Source organism: Meleagris gallopavo, chromosome 12 (assembly GCF_000146605.3).
Source record: "Meleagris gallopavo isolate NT-WF06-2002-E0010 breed Aviagen turkey brand Nicholas breeding stock chromosome 12, Turkey_5.1, whole genome shotgun sequence".
NCBI classification, from domain to species: domain Eukaryota; kingdom Metazoa; phylum Chordata; class Aves; order Galliformes; family Phasianidae; genus Meleagris; species Meleagris gallopavo.
This window is the reverse complement of record NC_015022.2, coordinates 10,971,574-10,992,588: the sequence shown is the minus strand read 5'-3', so window position 1 is coordinate 10,992,588 and position 21,015 is coordinate 10,971,574. Positions and strand designations below refer to the sequence as shown.

Here is a 21,015-nt window from a genome sequence, read left to right as displayed (position 1 = left end):
GGGCGGGCAGAGCAGCTCTTAATGCAGGTTCCCTGACAACAAAACCTTCCCTGCTGGAGGGACGTTGCGGCCACCGACTTCATAAAAACACCGCCCTCACGTGTTGGGTTCCAGGTTTTCTCCAATACCTACCGCTAAAGTGCCCGTGTTCTCTGCGCCCTTGCCAACTATCGTGGGCAGAAGTCTATCTGCAGAGAGAACCAAACACCAAGTAACTATTTTATTGTATCCAGGTGGATGGGGACAGGAGTTTATGAGTCTCCCCAGAGCTGTCGGGCAGCTGCCCCACAAACATCTAACGAGATGCAGGTACTCGTTTACATGCAGTGTTTATTGCCAATGACTGCTACTTCCTCAGGATGTTTGCATGCTTTGTAACAAAGCCCCAGCAGATTGTTTTCCATGCAGGGCATTTACTCTAGGGGTGTCCTTTCCCAAGTGCTGAGGTCGTCCCCTCTGCTGAGGAAATTCTGTAGTTTCATATTTTAAAGATTTCCTACTTTGCACATTTACACTTCCAGCAGCGATGGTGTCTGTGTGGGAGAATGATCTATTACTTACAAAGGCTCAAGGAGCCTGAAACGTTACTATTCTGAGCACTGAACATCTTTTTAAAACAAAAACCAGATGGACATAACCTTCAACGGCAATAGAGATAATGCTCCTTATTGTTAAATAAAAATGATAACTCTGCTTCTCTGGAGTCCTTTTAACTCCAGGAACCCAGAATCTGACAGAAGATATCTGTACCCATTTAGCAGACGGAGCAGGACAGGACAGAAGTGAGGAGACTGTACCCTTGAGGCAATATAAAAGATTGCTCTTGTTGACGTCTAAGACACCAAAATGAAAGATAGGAGCAGAGCAGTTGGGACGTACTTGGATTTTACCCGTTCCTTGTTTTGTTTCGTTCTCCTTTCTTCTCCCCCGCTTCCCCTCACATCTAAACCTGTGACTGGGTTTCTATCCCAGTTCCCCACACAGACCATCCACATTCTGACTGATGAGCAAAAGGAAAACAAGTTACCCTCACATTTATGTACCTCTCCAAAGAAAATGTTATTCTCAAGCAAGATCCAAACAGATCTAGCTTTATATTTTAATGTTAAGCTGGAAGCACTAATTAAAAATATCTGAAACTAAATTTAGCCCCTTCTATAGAAGAAGCTTTCTGAGAAGGAAGAAGCAGACCAGCAGACTAAGAGTGCACTCGTAGGTGTTTTAAGCTTCCTAGGAACCCTGTGAAATTGTCCAACATCTTGAGGGCTATTGCTTTTCTTCCTAACCGTTTTTGAAAACATTTGAGAGCAAACTACATGGAATAAGAACAATAGCACAGTTAGGCTGCTGTACATTAAAACACTCATAAAGCAAGTGCATGGTGCCCTGGGAACACAGTCTATGCACTAGCATGCTCAGGTGGCAACAAGCAATGCACACAAGACTCACGTGAATGTACTTACTCCATAGAAGTAATTCTTCAGAATCCAAATTAATCAGATCAGATCCAAATTAAAGAGTATCTGTCTATAATCCTTTTCATCCCATACAACCTTGAACAATATGCAGAATTATAGTAAAGTCCATCTCTGGGGGAGAAACCAACCAGCTACCAATTAACAGCAAGTTAACAAAAGCAGGAAGGGAGGATATATTACAGGCAAATACAGGACTTATTGCAGGAGGAGTGCAACTCTCAGTCCTTTAAGTTTCTCTCTTTTATCATTTCCCATTTGTGACAGAGGTAATAAAACTTCCTTCCTCCAACCTTTATTTAATTAAAGTGTAAGGTCTTTGGGGCAGTGAGCTTACTGTATGTATACACAGCTCTGAGCGTGAAGAGGTCATGAATTAATCCCAGGCCTTTAGATACTACTCGAAATACAAAGCACTAACAATAATAATAGGATATAATTTTCATTTAGAATAAACGGGATCTGCATTTTTGATGCATCTTCACAAAGAATAAATCGCATGCATCTCAGGAATGACTAAATCAAGAGACGAGGAAATCTCTTCATACCAGAGATTTGCCGCTCTACTCTATCCCAGGTCCCCACCCCAAAGGACACTACTGCATACTGTTACACCACTTACTGGGAAGTCCTTATTTACCATAATCTTGCAAAATAATGCCCCAAATCCCACAGGCCAGATTATCAATCAGATTAGGAGTACAGTTGGTTTTTTTCCCCCCGAAGACAGTGCACAATTACTGTGATAACACACCCAAATTAAACTCTTGCCTCTGCAACAAGCAGCAATTAGCAATCTGCAGACAACTGACAAGTTCCTTCGTTTCCTGTAATACTTAACAATACAGAAGCCAGATTTCCTATTGAATCCCATATTAACCTACATTCAATAGCCATGAAATCTCAGAGCGCCGTGTCAGAATTTGTCATCTTTGATGATGCTAGCTCAGCCCCTTCACACTTCTAGACGAGATGTTTACAAACAATTCATCCGGAATCTGAATTGCAGCTGAAAATGTCTATTATTTTCTACTACTTGTTCCATCCGTTTTGGTGTTTCATGCTAAGGGATGAGCAGAACTCTCCAAACACTGTGGCTGCGTTAACAAACTACAAGAAATAAAAAGGAGGTGGAATAGAGAGCAACTTTGTGATACATCTGGGAGTTGGAAGCAGCTCAGGGGTGGGGAAGATGCAAAGTGCCCTTTTCCCCTGTGAGTGTCACGTCAAGAAATGCAAACAGGGAGATGGTGCTGATGGTTTTCTCTATAGGCATTCTCATCCCTATAACTCTACACCTCTACTACAAAACTAATCTGCCTTTTTTTTTTTTTTTTTTTAAATAAAGCAAAGATCTTCTGAGACAACTCATGAAAAGAATTTTGCCCAATCCAGAAAGTCTCAGACCTTTAAAGGTCACAATCGGTCTCAGAAAAACATTGATACTGTAAAGTTCTGCTAGTTGCTAGTGGCTTTACTAAAATGTTTCTTTCCGGTATATTAAAACGAAAAAGATTTTTGTAATAGTCATCACGTGCTCTGCTTTCTTCACATGCATTTGCTATGCATTTGACAGCAGTGATCAGAGCGTGGCTGTGTGCAGGGGATAAACTGCCTTATAAGAATGCAGTCTTGTTTAACACGACTGATGGAAGGCAATTCACAACGCCTACAGATGCCTTTATAATAAATCAGAAGTAACCATCTAGAACAGCTGCCCATTTTAAAGCTCTCCACTCGGTGTCTAAGTGGCCTCCTTCACTTAGTGCTCCATTCTGCCTCTCTGTTAAGAACAAAGGTTATCGCACTGCGTAGCCAGTTAAACGGTGTTCAGCAATAGTGCCGACCAGAGTTCAAATCTGAAAATCCATCCTGCCTTCCCCCTGCTCTCACATGATGCAGCAGGGCCGGCCTCCCGGCTGCTCTGTGCGCAGCTCTCAGTGCAGCACTGCGCTGAGCGGGATTGGAGCTCTTTGTTACCAGGGCCCTTGGGCTGGCGCTCAGTGGGTGATGCAGTGCTGGCATCTCATATCTATAACATACCCGTCACAGTGCTGGGTCCAGGCTATTAAGCAATAGATAGATTAAAAAAAGGATTTACATCTGTATGTTTAGACTGAGCTAGATGATGCATAGATCTGAGATAGCTCATAACCGAGGGTTTTTTCAATCAGTTTTAATCTAGGAAATAGTAAATTATATTTTAATTTACTTTCAATCTCTGAAATAGTTAATTAAAATTACAGTCATAAAACACGTAGCCTTTGCTTCCCCTCCCCCCAGTCTTAGTGCTGTTATCAGAAGGATAACACAATTGTCCTTTAATGCTAATTGTTTATAAACTCCCTTGTAAGAGACCATAAATATGCAAAATGTCTCGTCAAACTCTAGGCAGAAATGCAGTACTCATAATAAATGAGTGAATATTATGGCCCTGACCATAATTCCAGTGCTCTCCAGTAAAAGGAGATCTACTTCTTGTCACAGAATTGCTTGTAGGTGAAAGTTCAGCATATAAATACACACGGGCTAGGATTAGATTTTAATTGATAAGTATTAATCATCATTCATTTCTGTCTCTGTATGAAGCACGGTGTTTAAACATCTAGACAATACCCTGTATAATGGATAACCTTGAGGGAGAACCTTTTGCATCTGCTTCTGCTCAAGAAAAAAAGCCCACATCAGCCTTTGTTGTAGCGAGATACCCTGACATCCAAATGGAATTGCTTCTGTGGGAAAACTGACCATCTCCAGCACAATCCTGCCTAACATGAGTCTGGTGCTAAACTAGACATGGGCCCAAATAAAAAATCTTTATCTGCATACACCTGTCTGTAGAACTGTTTGAAACCAGGTCTGAGAATGCTGTGGTTGTGGCGCATCTCTGCTCTAAACAAACAGATTTCTCATGCGATGCTCTCACTGCAACCACAAAGCATTAGCACTCATAAGAGCATCATTGAAAATACTCAGGCTGTTCATTGAGGACAAAACCATTAATGATTAATACTACGATAGGAGAAAATGTGGCAGTATTTCTTGGCAGCTGCAATGTGGCAATGCCTCTCCTACATGGAAAAGACTTACAAATACTTTTAGCTCTTCATGCATCAAATGGTTCTTATTCGCTCTGTGGGAAAAAATCAAACAAATTCCTCAGATTAAAAGAAAGTGAAGGCGATTTTCACATCTAAGACTGGACATGTACAATACATCTCTCTCTGACTGACCCAGCAGATGCAGAGATACATTTAAGTATCACAGACATTACTGTCCCAGCAGATGCTGCAAAGTTGTCACTGATACAGACACTCACTGTTCCCACAGATCTGTATTTCGGGAGGGAACTTTCGTACCACAGACACTACTGTCCCTACAGAACCACATCTGCTGGCAGAGCCATTGTTTCACATACCCTTCTGCCTCCATCAGATGCGAGACACTGCCAGGACGACAGGCGTTTCTGTCACAGCCAATCTCCAGTCACAAGGCATGGAACTGCAGCTTGCACTGCTGTTATTACTGAGCTCTGAGTACAGAGTTTACTGATGGAGGAACAACATAACGCCATGAAAATATACTGCTGGATACCTAGCACATCATCATTAGCTTTGTATAAATATGGTACTTGGAAGTACTGTGTTTGGGGATGTCAGGAGGAGAAAAAAAAAAAATCTCCTTGTATCCTCCTCCCACTTGCCTTTAGCATGTAGACATCCTGAACAAGAAGTTTCAGTTTTTCTTCTGTATTAGCATCAGAAGATTTGACTCCCAAGGCTGAAGGCATGAGAGAAGACATAAAGAGAAGGGAGATGGTTTTCTTTCTTTTTAATCTCCTTAATTTAGGCCCCCACCTTTTGAGATGCATCATCTCAGAGCTAGGGTTAAGCAGCTGTTGGCACAGGGAGTTCTGCTGCTGCTGTGAAGCTGCACTGCCAAGAAGGGACAGAAACAGAGCTCTGGTATGGAGGTCAAAGGACAGCTGTCTGCTCAGCTTTAGATGATCTCTGAGAACTGCTGCTGCCTCAATAACATAGAGAGTGCTCCAGCTGGTCAGAGGCCACAGCCCATATGCCACAACACTGGTTCTCACCTGACTGGGGTTCACATGGCTCATGTGGTGCTCAGGGAACAGGGAAACCACCGGAGCTGCTCCTGGGGGCTGCAGTGCACCCAGTTCCAGCCTAGTCTCACCTCTGGGGTGACAAAGCTTGGAGCTGGGCTAGGATGTTGCTAAGGCTAGGACATCCCTTTGGAGTGCACTTGACCTAAGGCTCATAGCAGAGCATGTACTTACATATAAATAGTATGTATGGTATGTGAGCCTGAACCTGAGCAGCCTTGGACCTTTGTTTGCCTGACTGAGTAGATATATCCTTTATGATTTGGTATGGGAGAGAGAAAATCTCCCCTGGTCCCCTGGTAATTCTGCAGTAATGTAAACCCCACTTGAAGAAACATCATCTAACTTTGGAATTCCCCTGTGGGGAGTCTGGGCATTTATCTTTATCTGAAGCATCAAAGGCTGTCCACTGGCAAAGGCAGGACACACAGATTCCCAGAGTAATAATCTGATACAGCACAGCAAAACCTACATCCTTAGAACAGATTGTGGGAAAGCATCAAGATTTTGGTTATCCTGCCAAAGCAAACAAGATGTTTCAAACCCCATCATCTGCTCTCCAGTTCACACCCTTCCAGCACTATCTTTCTCAGATGCCATGCCACACTGGTTAGTGGCAATGGTGCTGTCATATGTGATTCATTCAGTTGTACTGAAAATTAGAAAACCACATGCTGCGCTGAAGAACTGCTTATTTATGTAGTCACATCATCCCAGAGAGCATGCATCCTGCCTTTATTTGTACACAAGGTCTTTCATCCAAAATTTGGGAAATACTTTTTTCTTTTTTTTTTAAACCTAGAGTTCATTCAGAGGACAGATAAATCAATAGCACATTGGTTTTCCAGCACCCATTGAGCCCTTAATAGCTTCCACTGCCACCCTGAAAAAGCAAATGGCATTTTTGAAGAGAGTATCTTCGTCATGACAGGATGTGTGGGAAGCAGAACTGAACAGATACAGCAGAACTGCAGTTGTGCTAACAGGAGTCGGTCATTTATTTGTGCTCTGGGCAGGTGAATTTCATCCACAAAGGAAAATACAGACTACTTTCGTCTGTTTTTCATGGAGTGCCCTTATAAAGCCTCATCAAGTGTTTCCTGAAGAGATCACAATGCTACATTTACCACAGCTATTAATTCTCAGTATGAATGATGAACTGACATGTTCAAGGACAATAAAGCAAATGCTAAGAGATGCCAACAGTGCACTCCTTCTTTGGAATAATAACAACCATATACAAATATTAATAGTATTAAATAATATTTTCTGCAACAAATTAAGCTGGCTAAACTCTGCTTTGAGTTCTGAAGCACCGCTCTGGAATTATGTGTGTTTTCAAGTAATTTCACTTCTTAGGAGATGAGTTTTTCTACCCTTTATGAAGTCAGTGCTAGTGAAGCAGAGGCACTAGAATCAAAAATCAGACATGACTGTGTGACTGGCAAAGCCTGGCCTCTCCAAATTCCTAAACTAGGAGATTGCGTTACTGTCTGCAGAGATAGATAAATCCAGTCCTATCTTTAGATGAAGAAACTACTGAGATGATTCAGGCAATACACCATTATGAAGGAAGAAAATAGAAATGTGAACCATTCTTTTTTAAAGGTCAGCAAACTTAAGCATTCTTGAAAATATTTACTGTCATAACAGACCAGACCTACTGAAATGTTCTAGCCTTGCATTTGGACATCCACAGGACTCCCCTGTACTTCAGTTGTATCACATGGCTGCTGTGGAAAGCAGAATTGAGCAAGGGAGAGGAAAAGACACAAAGTATTTCAAAACCATTTGGAAAAAGTAAGAAGGTTGCTTTCAACGTTACTGACTGCCTTTCAGGACTCAAATTAGAGCTCTGTTTTATTTTAAAGCATTGCTTTCAAGCTTGCTGGAAGTGTCAGACAATTTGAATAGATCTCCATTTTAATTTCCAATCTAGCAATATGGAACAGCTGCCATAACTTGTGCAACATGGAAAATTCAACATCCTCATTCCTCAAATGACAGTCATTGAGAGGGGACTCTGAAAAAGGCACATTATGCTTCCACTTTTACTGCCTTTTAGTAATTCCCAGACAAAATTATACTTTGGATGAAGAACCCTCAGCAGTACTTCTAACTTGCACTGCCTACAACTGAGAGCAAAGGCTTTTGGTGAAAGCTGATGGGAATGATATCAAAAGGGTGAACGGAGACCAGGAAAGCAACACTTTGGGGTTCAGACAAAAGTCCCCCATTCTGGCATTATCTAACAAAGACTGAGGCAGTTCAGACATATACAAGGGAATTTGTAGGGAACAGAGTGTGCATGAGATGAGGCACCTTTATGATTACAAACTCCATTTTATACCTAGTTTGAGAAAGAGTATAGGTTTTTTTTTTGTTTGTTTGTTTTTTATAGTGTTGTAATGCTGATGAGTTGGTCCTGTTACAGGAATAACATTCTATCTAGTTCACGCTTTCATTCATTTCACATATTATTCATTATTCATATTATTATTCATTCAGTTTACATATTGTGTGCATCTAGATAAAGCTACCTCCCACTTTTCTGCTTAATTCTGAATAGAAGGCTCACAGGAGTGTTGAGACCCATCACCACACAACACTGTGTAACCAGAAGAACATCCAGCAGAGGTACTTTTGCTCCAAGACAGACCATTTGCTTCAAACAAAGAACAACTGAAAAGCCTCTAGCAAAGCTGTTTTCATTCACTTAATTAAAATCTTCATTCTCAGTTTTGTAACGCTTCTCTTTTCTGAATTCATGGCTTCTTTCCTTTCACGTGACCAGCTTCCAGCCCTGAGATTCTTCCCTTCAGTAGCCTACATTTCTCACGAAACTCAGTCTCCTAGCATGACACCCACACTTACTAATCTACTTTCTGTTATCAGTATACTGACAGGCACGTTTATACATTGGTGAGGATGCACACCAGGGAAGCATGGATGTCTCTTGCTGGAGTTTGTCTCTAAAAGTTACCTCTCAGTCTGAGAGCCTCATCTGCTCCAGACAACTGTAAGTTGTGCAGCTGTTTTCATCAAACCCCTTGCAGAACAGCCCTCCCCCACTTCCTTCTCAGCCAGCTCGCTTTAACACAGGCAGACATAAGTGAAAGGAAAAACAATGAGAAAGGAAGCTTGGGAGGGACAGGTTGGAAGGAGAAGGAAGAAGCAAAAGGTCCGATTCTGCAGACCACGTACATGACAAAAAGCATTTGCACAAATAGCCTAATTGCATTCAGGGGGAGTGTGGGGCTGAGTAAAAGTACTACAAGTGCAAGCAACAATTGCAGAATCAGGAAACAAGTAGGAAAAGAAAGGAAAAGGAAGCTTCACAGAAATGAGACACCTGCACAGAGGAGAGCAGTCTCATACACACCAGGAAAAACAAATCAACCAAAATACTAACTGCCTTTGAGTGACTGCAGAAATGTTTATAGAGCCTTTCCCGACTTCTGCCTTGCTTCCTGGCAGGCAGCACCACAGAAAGAATTCTTACCACTGGCATCCCCTTCTTCCACCAAACAAAATTCAGTCCCTTCCCAATAGCACAGCAAAGCCAGCTGTGCACAGGGGTGGTCTGGGCTTTACCTGAGGAAGGATGGATATCCAGTCTGTGACATGCTTGAGGACTGGGTAACTGCTGTCACAGGGGGATGGGCATCTCTTGTGTATGATGAGCTGTGGAAACAGCATTAATTTTGTACAGTTTACTGTCAGCAAGGAGCCATCCAAGTCTCCCAGCAGCTCACTTTTTTCTTGTCTTTACAAAGCATATGAGGCAGTGAGAAGATGTGGATGCCCAGTAACTTGCATTGCTCCTCTTCCTGTGAGCTCTTCAAGGAATTCTTAAAACAGCTTTTGTGACAGAGCAGTTCTAAATTCCTGAATCATTAAAACAATGTATTTATTTATCAAAAGCTCACCTCCTAAAATGAAACACTAGGGAGCAACGCAGTCATTCCAACGAATGCATACATTTGAATTCCCAGGGCTTATACTAATTGGCACTTCTCAAAATGTTTCCAGTTAGGTCTGTCCACAAACTTGAAAAAGAAAATCAAAATACGCCTCTCTGAGATGGGCTGATGTTTGTTAAACAGAACCATTAAATCAGTGAGATTAGGGACCGAATTCAAAGCAATAATGTTTGGGGATCATACATTAAAGATGACAGGATCTTTCTAAATCACTCCAACACTTGCAGTACTAGCCTACAAATCTGAAAAACACACACTACCACCTACTGGCAATTATTCATATATGTTATTTACTTACTGATAAATGGTAACAATATATGAACATTGGGTTTGCATGAACTTTGCTAGGACTAAGATTAGTCTTCATTTCTACGTTTATTGGAATCGCATTTGAAGAAAAATACCTTTCTGTGCATGCAGTTCCCCTGTTTTCATTCTTTTCAATAAGAACTGAAGCAATAATAAATGAGTAGCATTTAAACAAACAGCTAAAGGTGTCATTTTTGCAAGCAACTCCCTTTAATATGAGACTGGTTTTGTTGCTTAGCAAGAGAAGGTTGGTAGCATGGTACCACCAGGCTCCAGACCTTGCCATTTATATCCACCATTCTGGAAACTGGGCACAAATACAATAGTGGTATGGGACCAGGGAGGAGAATCTGGTTAAGTTTCAGTGCTCGGTATGAGTTCTCTTCTGCATCAAGCAACCAACTCTCTGACATGGAGGGCCATGGCTGGATAGAGGCGATAATACCAGGGAGCAATTGCACTCAAACACATTTTCCTTGAGTGTTTTCACCTCGATTGGTGCCTTGTCTTCTGCTGCAGCTCTCACCTCCTTGCCCTAAGGTTTGCTGCGATGCCTTAGAAACATCTTGGAGGTAAAAGGGCTGTGATGTATACATCAGGAAGTAATGCTAAAGAGCCACATCCGAATAACATGACAGCATTTTTGCAGAGCTTAGATGACATGTTTACAGCCTGTATGCTCTCTCTGGAGTCTTCTGTCTGTTGGCAAAAATCTGATTGCTGATGAAATGCTGGTGTGGATGATGAGTAATTTTGGACTACTTACCACCAGTCAAAATATAAGGCTGATGCTAGGACTTTGTCAACATGACCCGCAGCATGACTGAGTCCTCACCTGTGAAGGGAAATGTGTCATGAGAACCGAGAATGACACCACTGTGTCACTCTGGAATCCACAGCGCGCTCAGACTCAGCCCTGGTGCTGCAGCACAGCTGTGGCCACTCCTGTGAGATCACCTCCAAGTATGTGGGCAGCAATGTCAGAAGGACTGCCTAGTCCTGAGGTAAGTGCTCACTGAGGGCTGAAGACTGATACTGGTAAGAATCACCCCTGCAGTTTTACAGGGGGCACTGACCAACATGATTCCAAGTTAAACTGAACACAATAGCTATCAAAAAATCAGACTAGCAGCAGTCCAAGCTGATTGCCAGGTATTGTACCCCTGCAGAAAAGCAACCTCTTTAAGGCCTCATAAATAAAACATTCTATCCAATAATGCCATTTCGTATACATGAATAAATGAATTTTTTTAAAATTATGAACTTTGATATATTTATAATTAATCAAATTTATAGTTTGATTATACTTTTTTTTTTTACCTTACCAGACTTTCAAAATATTTTTTTCTATAACATATCTTAATTAAACACAAGATTTCCTGCTGCCAAGTACCAGATTAGCTCAAGACAGACCTTCAGATATGCTATGCTAATGCCTGACACTCAGGAACAGACACTTTTCGCTCTCTTCAATATGTGCATTACAAGTAGTATTTTAATTGGGTTCCCAATGAGCCTGTGAGTCATTTTTACAAGTTGACTCACATGCTGCAAAACTGAAGAATTTGGTGCAAAAGGGAAAAAAAAAAAAAGGTAGAGGGTGGATTTCTGCACATCACTGTCACTGGGGAGAAGGGTGGGTTTGGCCCTAGTACCCAGCTGCAGCAGCAGCAAGTGCATTACTTAGAGGAGGCTTTTTTTGTCAGTAACTGTTAAAGGGTGCTCTTGGAAGGCTTTTGTTTCATGAGAGCTGTGATTACGAGATTATATAAAGTATTATAATTTTGAGCTTCTTTCCCCTTCTGAAGAGGGACCAATCCTCGCATCACAGAATGCCGCATTTCAGTGTATTTCAATCAGTGCATTTCAGTGATTCCATTTCAAGGCTTGCTAACACACCAACAGCAGGGAGAGGGCTGCTCCTCTCCCTTATGTGCCAGCTCTGCAGACTCGAGCTCAAGCTGGAGGCAGAGTTACATTAAGCTCTTTTCTCCCTGCACATCACCAGCCTCGGAGCCTCAAACCATTTGCAAAGATGCAAAGGGATGGGAACTCAGTCAAAATAAAGGAAGTGGAATCAAATCTATCCTTCCATTTTTGCTGTGTCAGCTTCAAACAGTGGTAAAAGCCATAGTTGCTTACTGAAGCAAGTAAAGGTGAACAGCATTACACAGAAACTGCAGGTATGTTGAGTAAAAGGCTTCTTTGAACTGTCTTTTTTTACTGGAAATGACCACATTTCAATATTTTTCTTTCTGTATTCCCAGAAGAATCCATACAACACATAAATGAAAGGCAGATTCAGTGAAGGCAGAAAATACCAGAGTGTTTTTCACTGTCCTAAGGACAAATGCCAGAGCCCTTCTGGGACGTTCAGAACATCTAGTCACTGTATCTTATTCAAGGGAAAAGTCATTTGTCAACAAACTAATCACTGGACAGATTCTGAGACAACGGAACATAAAAAGCCAATACAAACGTGCAGATGAGGTTCCCATCAGCAGCTAGTCACAGCAAACAAACAAATGTTTGTCCTCAAAGCATGGCATTTGGGCCCAGCCATTTTTCACTCAAGTCAAAAGCAGAGAGGGGATGATGCAAAGTTATCTTCAAACTAACTTTTGAATCAATCAACACGACTATGGAAAAAAAGATGGGCATGAACCAAATGTGGATCCAATCCCTGCCTACTTCAGCCAGCAACAGTGGCAGAATTGGGTATGGACAGAACTGAGCCTGCTGTCACGTTATTAGCAGCAGTAAAAGCCCCACTATTTCATATTTAAACTTTGAATAGCACTGATGCTTGACTCCTGGCTGAAAGCAGCTTTCATTTTTGATTAGAAACACAACGCCAAGAGAAATAATCCCAGTGACTCACATTCATGGTGTCCAGGATACGTCACCATGAAAACTGAAGCATCTGCCCCACAGTGTGTGGGCCAAACTCCTGTATTTTTTCATAGCATTCCCTATGGCATGGGACTCAACCTGAGAGACCTTTCCTAGCCTTCCTCTTGCAAAACGAAAGCCCTCTGCTGGTTCACCACAGTCACGCTTTCCTCAAGAACAAAGCCAAAAGAACTCTCTGTAAAGGAGTTCCTCAGTGACGAGGCTCTGTACTTGCTTCTTTTTTTCTAAACATTATTTCAGAATGTGCATGCAAATAGCAAAAGGATTCAATTACTTTGTTCTGCACCAAATCCACTTCTCAACTGGTGAAAAAAATCTGAACACCACAGAGGAAAATCAGGGCATTTTAGAATGCCAGTGTGTACCATGTCAAATGCACAACAGTGAGATTTCAGTTTCAGCATTGTGGAACACGATAGAATTTCAGCTTAGCATGAGTTGAAATCGACCTGAAGCAGTCAGAACTTCTGAAAACTAAAATCATAATTGCTTCCTTAAAGGCATCGCTTGTATAAAATTAAATGCATTTCTCCAAAAGCTTCACTAACACAGCAACTGATTGGTCCTTGAGGACTCCTATAGATACTTGTCATTCAGCATGAAATCAGGTCAGCAGCTAAAATTAAACACCCACCTCTACCCTGAACCGCATGTGGAGTCATCGCTTTTAGTATCGCTCAGCCTCTGCCTCCTCAAATGAGCTCCTTCTTACCCCAAGCTTAAAGGATGCCTTATCAAGGAGCACTGATGGATGCAGTCATTCCTGTTCTGAGATGAAACTGTTGGGAATCAGACCGGCAGTCCTGTTGACTCCATCTGCATTGATTAGCTCTCAGGCAGCCTGCCAACGCAGTGCGCTGCCTCTTACCCCAGCCACTGTTAATCTGCCTGAGCGAGGCCTGCAAGCCCTACATAAACTGCCATTTCTCTTCATTAGTGTGATTCTGCCTGCATGGATCTGATAACATATGGGATATTATCATAAACAGCCTATTTCACCAATTCATTTTCTCCTTTATGAAGATTATGAATGTACTGCAAGTGCACTGGGCAGGATAAAACAGAAGATCTGCAGTACAGTTCCTTTGATTTTGTTCCTAAAATGCAGATAGTGTTCCTTTTAAGTTCACATTTATAATAATCCTCTGCTAATATATTATAAAAACTGCTGACTCTCTCTCCCTGATTTCCTCTAGTTCATTACAGGCCTAATCCACAATACAAGTCACTGCTTAGATTGAGACTTTAATGATCAACAGAGCTAGCAGATGCCTCACAATGGAAAAAATGAGAGGCACAGTAACATTTAGTCAACCCTAATCACTGCCACAGTCTGACTAAGCATGAACACGAAACACGATCATGGTTTGACAACAGATTATGTAATTCCCAACATGTGCTTTGTGCCCCCTCGCTTCCTGCCCGTTTCAGATAGCACACGATGGCTACAGTGGGCAGATTTGGCACAGCTGAACGAGTGCTTTGTCTGGGAATTCTGTGGATGCAGGTAGACACCCACCTGCATCTGAGATTTATTAATTAGCACATGTCCCCACTGAATGAAGTCTGCATGCCCTCTGCTGGTAAATGCATGCATTCCCAAGAACATCCACACATAAACTGAACTAGTGAAATAATTCAAGGCTACTGCCTCACATACAGAACTACTGCTGCAAGCCCCTCGACAATGCATGCACAGCGTGCTTGCCCTGGCATGCTTCCACATGCAATATAGAATAAAATGAAATTAAATCCCCATTCATTCTAAACCTCACAGCTGTTCTGTGCTTATAACTGCGAGGTTGTTTTCATGCCTGCACTCCGAGAGCATTTTCTGCTGAAATGTACCATTATAACTGCACAGCCCATGTCTCTTTCAGAAGAGATTTTGAATGCATTGATCCTTTAAGGAGTTTGAATAAGGAGACACTGCATGGGATGGACACAGGAGCCTGCAGCAACTACAGACTTTTGTTCAGAGCTGCTCCCAAGAAAAGAAAATGCGTTCAGCTTTCCAGGATTAATCCATTAGCAAAAGCAATGTTAACTCCTGGCTAATCTGTATCAATTACTGAGTACAGATATATGCAGCAGTGGTCATTTTAATAAGCAGTTCACTCCTTAAATTACTTCTACTGCCAAATCAAGTGAAGATCACTAGGAATCATAACCAGCTTAACCCATCTGGCATCCTTCTCTGCAGAACCTTCTATTTTATACTGTCAAATAATGGCAACAACAGACCCGAGAAGAACATAGAATGGCAATTTCTATTATGGAAAAGCAAGATATAGCACAAGCCAAAGGAGAAGCAGGGTGAAAGGAGCATCAGACGAAGATAAATATGCCCACAGACTACCAGATGCTGCCAGTGCCCAGGGAGAAACTGTTGGATGGTTTCCAGGGCAAAGGGGAAACACCCAAGTACCACTCATACATGATAGCAGAGTAGAGGAAAAGCATCTTGCTGTGCTCCAGACCATGACAAATTCATCAAAACCCCTCAGAAAAAAGAATATTTTCATGCTTCACTAATGACATTTAAAACAATAACCATAACAAAAAGGAAACAGCTGAGTGCAGAGCTGACTCCCTGCCTTGGGAAGCGTGTCGGTATACAGTGATCTGTTCCTGTCAAATGCACACCATCACTGGCACAGGTGAGAGTGCATCAAAAGAATTAACCAGTGCACATCAAAGAGAAGGTGCAGGCATTAGTGTAATTAAAATCTGGCTGCCCCAGGACATATTAAAAGCTGTATGAATTTTAAGTACTACTCATCTAAGGACTCAGCTCTGAACGCTGATGTACTGACCTACACCAGTAAGGTTTGCTCGCAGGAGGAAGTGATTGCTATGATGCATATCAAGGACATCTATCTGTTCTTTCCTTACCTTTCAAACTGAGCAAAAGCTGTTGCATCAGCAAGTGAGTACAAACCGGTGCAGAAGACAGAAATGTCAAACGGCCTTTCTATTCTTGAAACAAATGGACAAAATAGGACAAAATGACCTATACTGGCATCTTCACACAATCACAGAATGGTCCGGGTTGGGAGGGACCTCAAGGATCATGAATCTCCATCTGTGCTACTTCAATATTAAACATCATTCTCTCTGCCATCTCATCCAGACTAGAAGAGGTCATGTTCAAACACATTAGCAAACACAGCATCTCCTATAGATTTAAGCCCAACGTACAGCTACTTCAGCTCCATCAAAGTATTGTGGTCTACCCTGGGAAGGAAGGGGAACCAAGAGAAAAGTGTAGCCATGTATTTTTTCAGAAGTGTTGAAAAGCATGAGTATCTAAGCAGAACCTAGCAAGAAAGAGGTGAGGGTTCACCAACCTGCAGGTGCTAATGTATTTTGAAACGTAACCAATTTTGCAGAACACTGCTCTGTGTTTCTAGAAACACCCATGTCAGTGATAAGGGCACTGTTCTGTCCTGTTGCAGGCATGGGAAGCTGTAAGTGTGGGTGAGCAGAGCACAGGGTCTGGACAAACTGGACTGAGACAGCTTCCTGTGACAGACACAGAAAACCACACTGTTATTTCTCCAATTCCAGGTACAAGCTCATTGATTTCTGTTTCAAGAATTCATACACTGTACTGGAAACACATTCTCAGTAGGAAACCTCTATCTCTACAGGCTCAAATTGTTTTCCTATAGGTACTTTTGGGGCTAATGATGTCTGTTAGAAGTGTGTGACTACCAGTGCTAACAGTATCCCCAGATGCTAAATTTTAATTACCAGAGAGCAACAACAAATTGCTTAAACAACTCATCTATGTCTAAAATCTTCATTCCAATTGTACATCCTCCCTTAGTTTTACAAGTATTTAGATGGATTTGTAGGGGACCAGACCATTTCCTTTTCCTCCTCCTGTTCAGAAGATACAAAGGAAAACAAATGCAAGAGATAGAAGACTGTAAGAACAGAACATATTTTAAGACAGTGACACAGTTCAGGAAAGTCAGCAGAGGAGAACCAGTTCATACTTACCTTATAGTTTATTTATGCATTTTTATATATAAATATATTTAAAAACTGGTCCACTAGTCACACTAAGTTTCTGAAGCTATCAGATCAGCTTATGGAGTCAAACATGAATTTTCTCACCCATGCAGGATTAAAAATGAGGGTAGGTGGGTTTTCTGATTTCCTCTTATCATTTTTGAAGCTAGTTACAAATAAAGAGAAAGTGAAAGAAATAGCAGCCTTAGAAAGATGAAGTTAAATAATAAATGCCAGAAACATTATTACAACTTTCAGTCTGTGATGACATTAGTGAAGATCATTTCAAAGATTACAGAATGGCTTGAGTTGGAAGGGACCTCAAAGATCACCAGCTGCAACCCCCTGCCATGGGCAGTTGCCCTCCACCTGCCCAGGCTGCCCAGGGCCCATCCAACCTGGCCTTGAGCTCCAGGGATGGGGCACCCACAGTTTCTCTGGCAGCTATGCCAGTGCCTCAGCTCCTCTGAGTAAACAATTTCCTCCTAACATCTAATCTAAATCTCCCCTCTTTTAGTTTAAAACCATTCTCCCTTGTCCTATCACTGTCAGACCACATAAAAAGTTAGCCTCACTCCTATTTATAAGCTTCCTGTAAGTACTTCCAGGCCACAACGAGTCTGCAGTCTTCTGCAAACTGTACAAGCCCAGATCCCTCAGCCTTTCCTCATAAAGACATCGAAGAGATACAGAAGACTGTAGGTGGCACAGTTGGAGTCCAGCAGTCCTTGCTAGTTACTGGGCCATTCCAGCTCCCCATTACTAATGCTCTATTCTGCTTTGCAATGAGTCAACAGTATCAACTTGGCTAATAGAAACAGTTATGGTTCAGTCTTGAAGTAGAAAAATATTCATCACTTTCCTGGATGTAGTTAATGTCCGAATATTTGACTCCTCATGTTTACAAAGTTGCCTGCGCCAGGTCTGTCTTACTTCTCCTACACATCCTGATCAAGAACAAGCACTTTATACAAGTTTGGATTTTATTCTTTTAGTCAAAACAAGTATAGAAAAAAGATCTTCATTTCCTGTGAACAGACCTTGCTCTCAGAGCTTTCTCAAGCCTTAATCCTAAGCTTCCAATGACCTTAGCACTTGGCACTTGTTATTCCATGTACCCTCTTCTCTACTAACAACCCACCACAACCACAAGGTTCACTGAAGAATCAAAGCAGTAAAACTTTTCTCTTTTTGATATTTTAAAAAGGAAGTAGACTATTTCAAAGTTTTAAGAGCAATTCCTGTACTCAGAAAGATCTTAGAGTTTAAAGTGAACTGAGTGTACTCATTAACAGTGACCCATTGATAAACCCAGAGAATGAAGTCCTGTTTCCATCCAAATAGCAGATAGCCTGAGCAGTATAAGATCTTACACTTCCACCTCAATCTTGCTCTTACGTCATGTCTAGGACTGAGAAATTTGCTTAGTCTCCACATCCATTCAATCATACTATTCTTGGAATTAGACTTGTGCCTTCAGGCTCCAACCAATTCAAAATTCAGCTGTATGAAGCATTCATAACGTGAGGCGGTCCCTGCCCCAAAGAGCTTACCATATAAATAGCACTTTCTGAAGGCAAAGAGCCCACAGTCAAGCTTTACATTTCTGTATCAGACCATCCGCAAGGATGCTAATTATTGCCAGGACAACTACAGTTACATGATGTGAAAAATCTTGTCTATTGGGAATCGAATCTCATATTCTGCAAAGCAGTCATCAGAGGACGGTAACTATTTTTAGGCTACTTCTGACCTTTCTGAGAATAAGGACTGTTCAAAAAAGATGATTAAAATACTAAGTAAATTATGCAGAGAGTTCAATAGTCTGAAGAAAATGTAACTTCATTTAGTCTTGCATAATGCCTTCAGTAACACGGTTAGATTCTTCTAGCCATTAACAGTCAAATTTTCCACTGTAGTGATGAGACGTAAGTTGGGCTGGTTATTGAGTAATAGAGAGGGCTTTTTTATTTGTGCAAACTTAACCTTCAAGAGAACAAAGATTAATCAACAACATGGAAGAGGTTGTTGTCATGAGATCCAGTCATAAGATTTGTAGGGACTGCTGTAGTGGTTGCAATCCTTAAAACTGGCTTGGAATAAAATCTGAGAGATGAGAGTCCACAGAGAAAATGTTTTCAAGACAAAATCCAACATCATTATTAATGATAGAAAAAAGTAGGCTCTACCACCACAGAAAAGAAATCTGGACAGCAAAATCCAGTTCCAGTGCATGAAGCAGGTATTGTGAGGACAAGGGGAAATGGCTTTAAGTTGAGGGAGGGAAGATTTAGGTTGGATGTCAGGGGGAAATTCTTTACAGAGAGAGAGGTGAAGTGCTGGAACAGGCTGCCCAGAGAGGCTGTGGATGCTCCGTCCCTGGAGGTGTTCAAGGCCAGGTTGGATGAGGCCCTGGGCAGCCTGGTCTAGCATTAAATGTGGAGGTTGGTGGTCCTGCATGTGGCAGGGGGGCATGGAGATTCATGATCCTTGAGATCCTTTCCAACCCTGCCCATTCTGTGATTCTGTGAGGTTGGGATAAACATAGACAAGGCCACCTGGTTATACATTTGGCATGTAAAGCATCCCAGAGACTTTCAAAGCAAAAGCTCCTCATACTGAAGTCATCTTCAGTGTACTTTTTGACTGGCTTTTCCTTTAGGAAATTTTTGGCGTTTGGAAGTGTTACCTGTACCCTAAAGCAAAGTATCTCAGTGACAAATGGCTGCATGGTACTGGTAAGCACACACATTCAGCTGCACAGTCTACAAGGTTCCAAGAAACTGAGGACAAGATTTCCAAGACACCCAGTTTGCTGAGCCCACTCTGCAATGTCAGTACTGTTTCTTTTAATGGGAGCAGATCTTCACAAATGCTGCGTAAAGCCTCAAAAGGCTGTTTTGTAGCATTTGAAAAGGGGAGGGCGACAGTATTCACATGCTGTCTCAGCCCACAGACAGACCGATCTGCTCGCAGTGGTTGAACTTAAAAAAATCTTAGCAAACACTCCTAATATAAAATGGATCAGCAAGCATTTGAAATTCCTTAACCAAGAGAAAAGCCTCATTTGCAGACTTGTCACATAATGCAGCCTGAGACGGGTGGGCTCAGTCTGTCACATCACTTTTCTCCAAGCTGCTAAATATCTTTCATTGGGGCTTACAATAAAGCGCCTACTGCTACCTGCCAGTCAGTACAGCACCAATCAAGTTGAGGAGCTGGGACGAACCAAGTCATGCTCACATTAGTTTATGCTTCCTTAATTCCCTACAAAATCACTACTTATCTATCAGGCAAATAAAAGTCTGGGTATTGAAACATCAGAGGCTTTGCTGTCAGATCTCTTAAAACAATGGAGAAAGGGAACATGTGGGTACTGAAAACCAGCAGAAATGAAGGAGCTGAACTCAGAGAGAAAGACTGGCTTAGAGGCGTCAGGAAAGCTGGAAGCAGCTGACTTGTGCACCTGACTGAAGGGCAAGTTCCTGGTGAGGAACCAGGGGAAGCAGTCATAGCACCAAAGGCTGGGCTGGGTGCAGGTCAGACTGTGCTTCATCTGGTTCTACTGTGACAGGAGCAGGCAGCTCCAGACTCACATGTCGTAACTGAAAGCATCAGGAGCAAATGGGCCAAAGATCCTGGTTTCTCAGCCATCTCTAACAGGAACGAGCACGGCATAGGAAAGAAAGCTGCAGCAAGCAGGCGCTCTGTCTGGAATGTTTCACTGAGTTTTCCCCAGGTTGTCAGCAACTCTTTGAGCATTTCAGGGTAGCCAGAAAAAAAAGAATAAGAAAACCAAAACCAGAGGGCAAACTGAAGGCAAAGGAGTGAGGGCTGAGCACAGCAGCCTGCACAGTTCCTCTGAGTAGCTGCATATCAGCGAGAGCGTGTGAAGAACCGAGACTTGCCTTTGCAGGATCCAGCGGTGGGGACACAAAGGCTCACAGGGGGAAGAGAAGCAGAACCCAGGCACTGTGCCAGCTCAGATAACCAAGGGGACCGGAAGAAGGAAACCACAAAGCTCCACAGTAAGCACAGGGATTAGGAGAGGGGGAGATGGAACAGTCAGATGAAGTAACTGACCCCAAACTGCCTTCTCAGAACTCAAGATTTGTGTTTTAAAAATATCAAGTGCACTTTCCCTTCTTCCTACTTCCTACTGTTTTTTTCCTTTTTTTTTTTCTTCCTT

General features: G+C 42.1%; 1 long non-coding RNA gene across 1 annotated transcript in view; it reads right to left on the bottom strand.

Annotated features, from left to right (window-relative positions):
* Positions 1–310: 310 nt before the first annotated feature.
* The window catches only part of LOC104912842, a 38,958-nt gene continuing 18,253 nt past the window's right edge, over positions 311–21,015 (bottom strand). Inside the window, exons 2-3 of the long non-coding RNA XR_002118935.2 lie at positions 10,660–10,728; positions 311–9,285 (exon numbers count right to left, since the gene is read on the bottom strand). This is a non-coding gene — a long non-coding RNA (uncharacterized LOC104912842). The remainder of the gene's footprint in view (positions 9,286–10,659; positions 10,729–21,015) is intronic.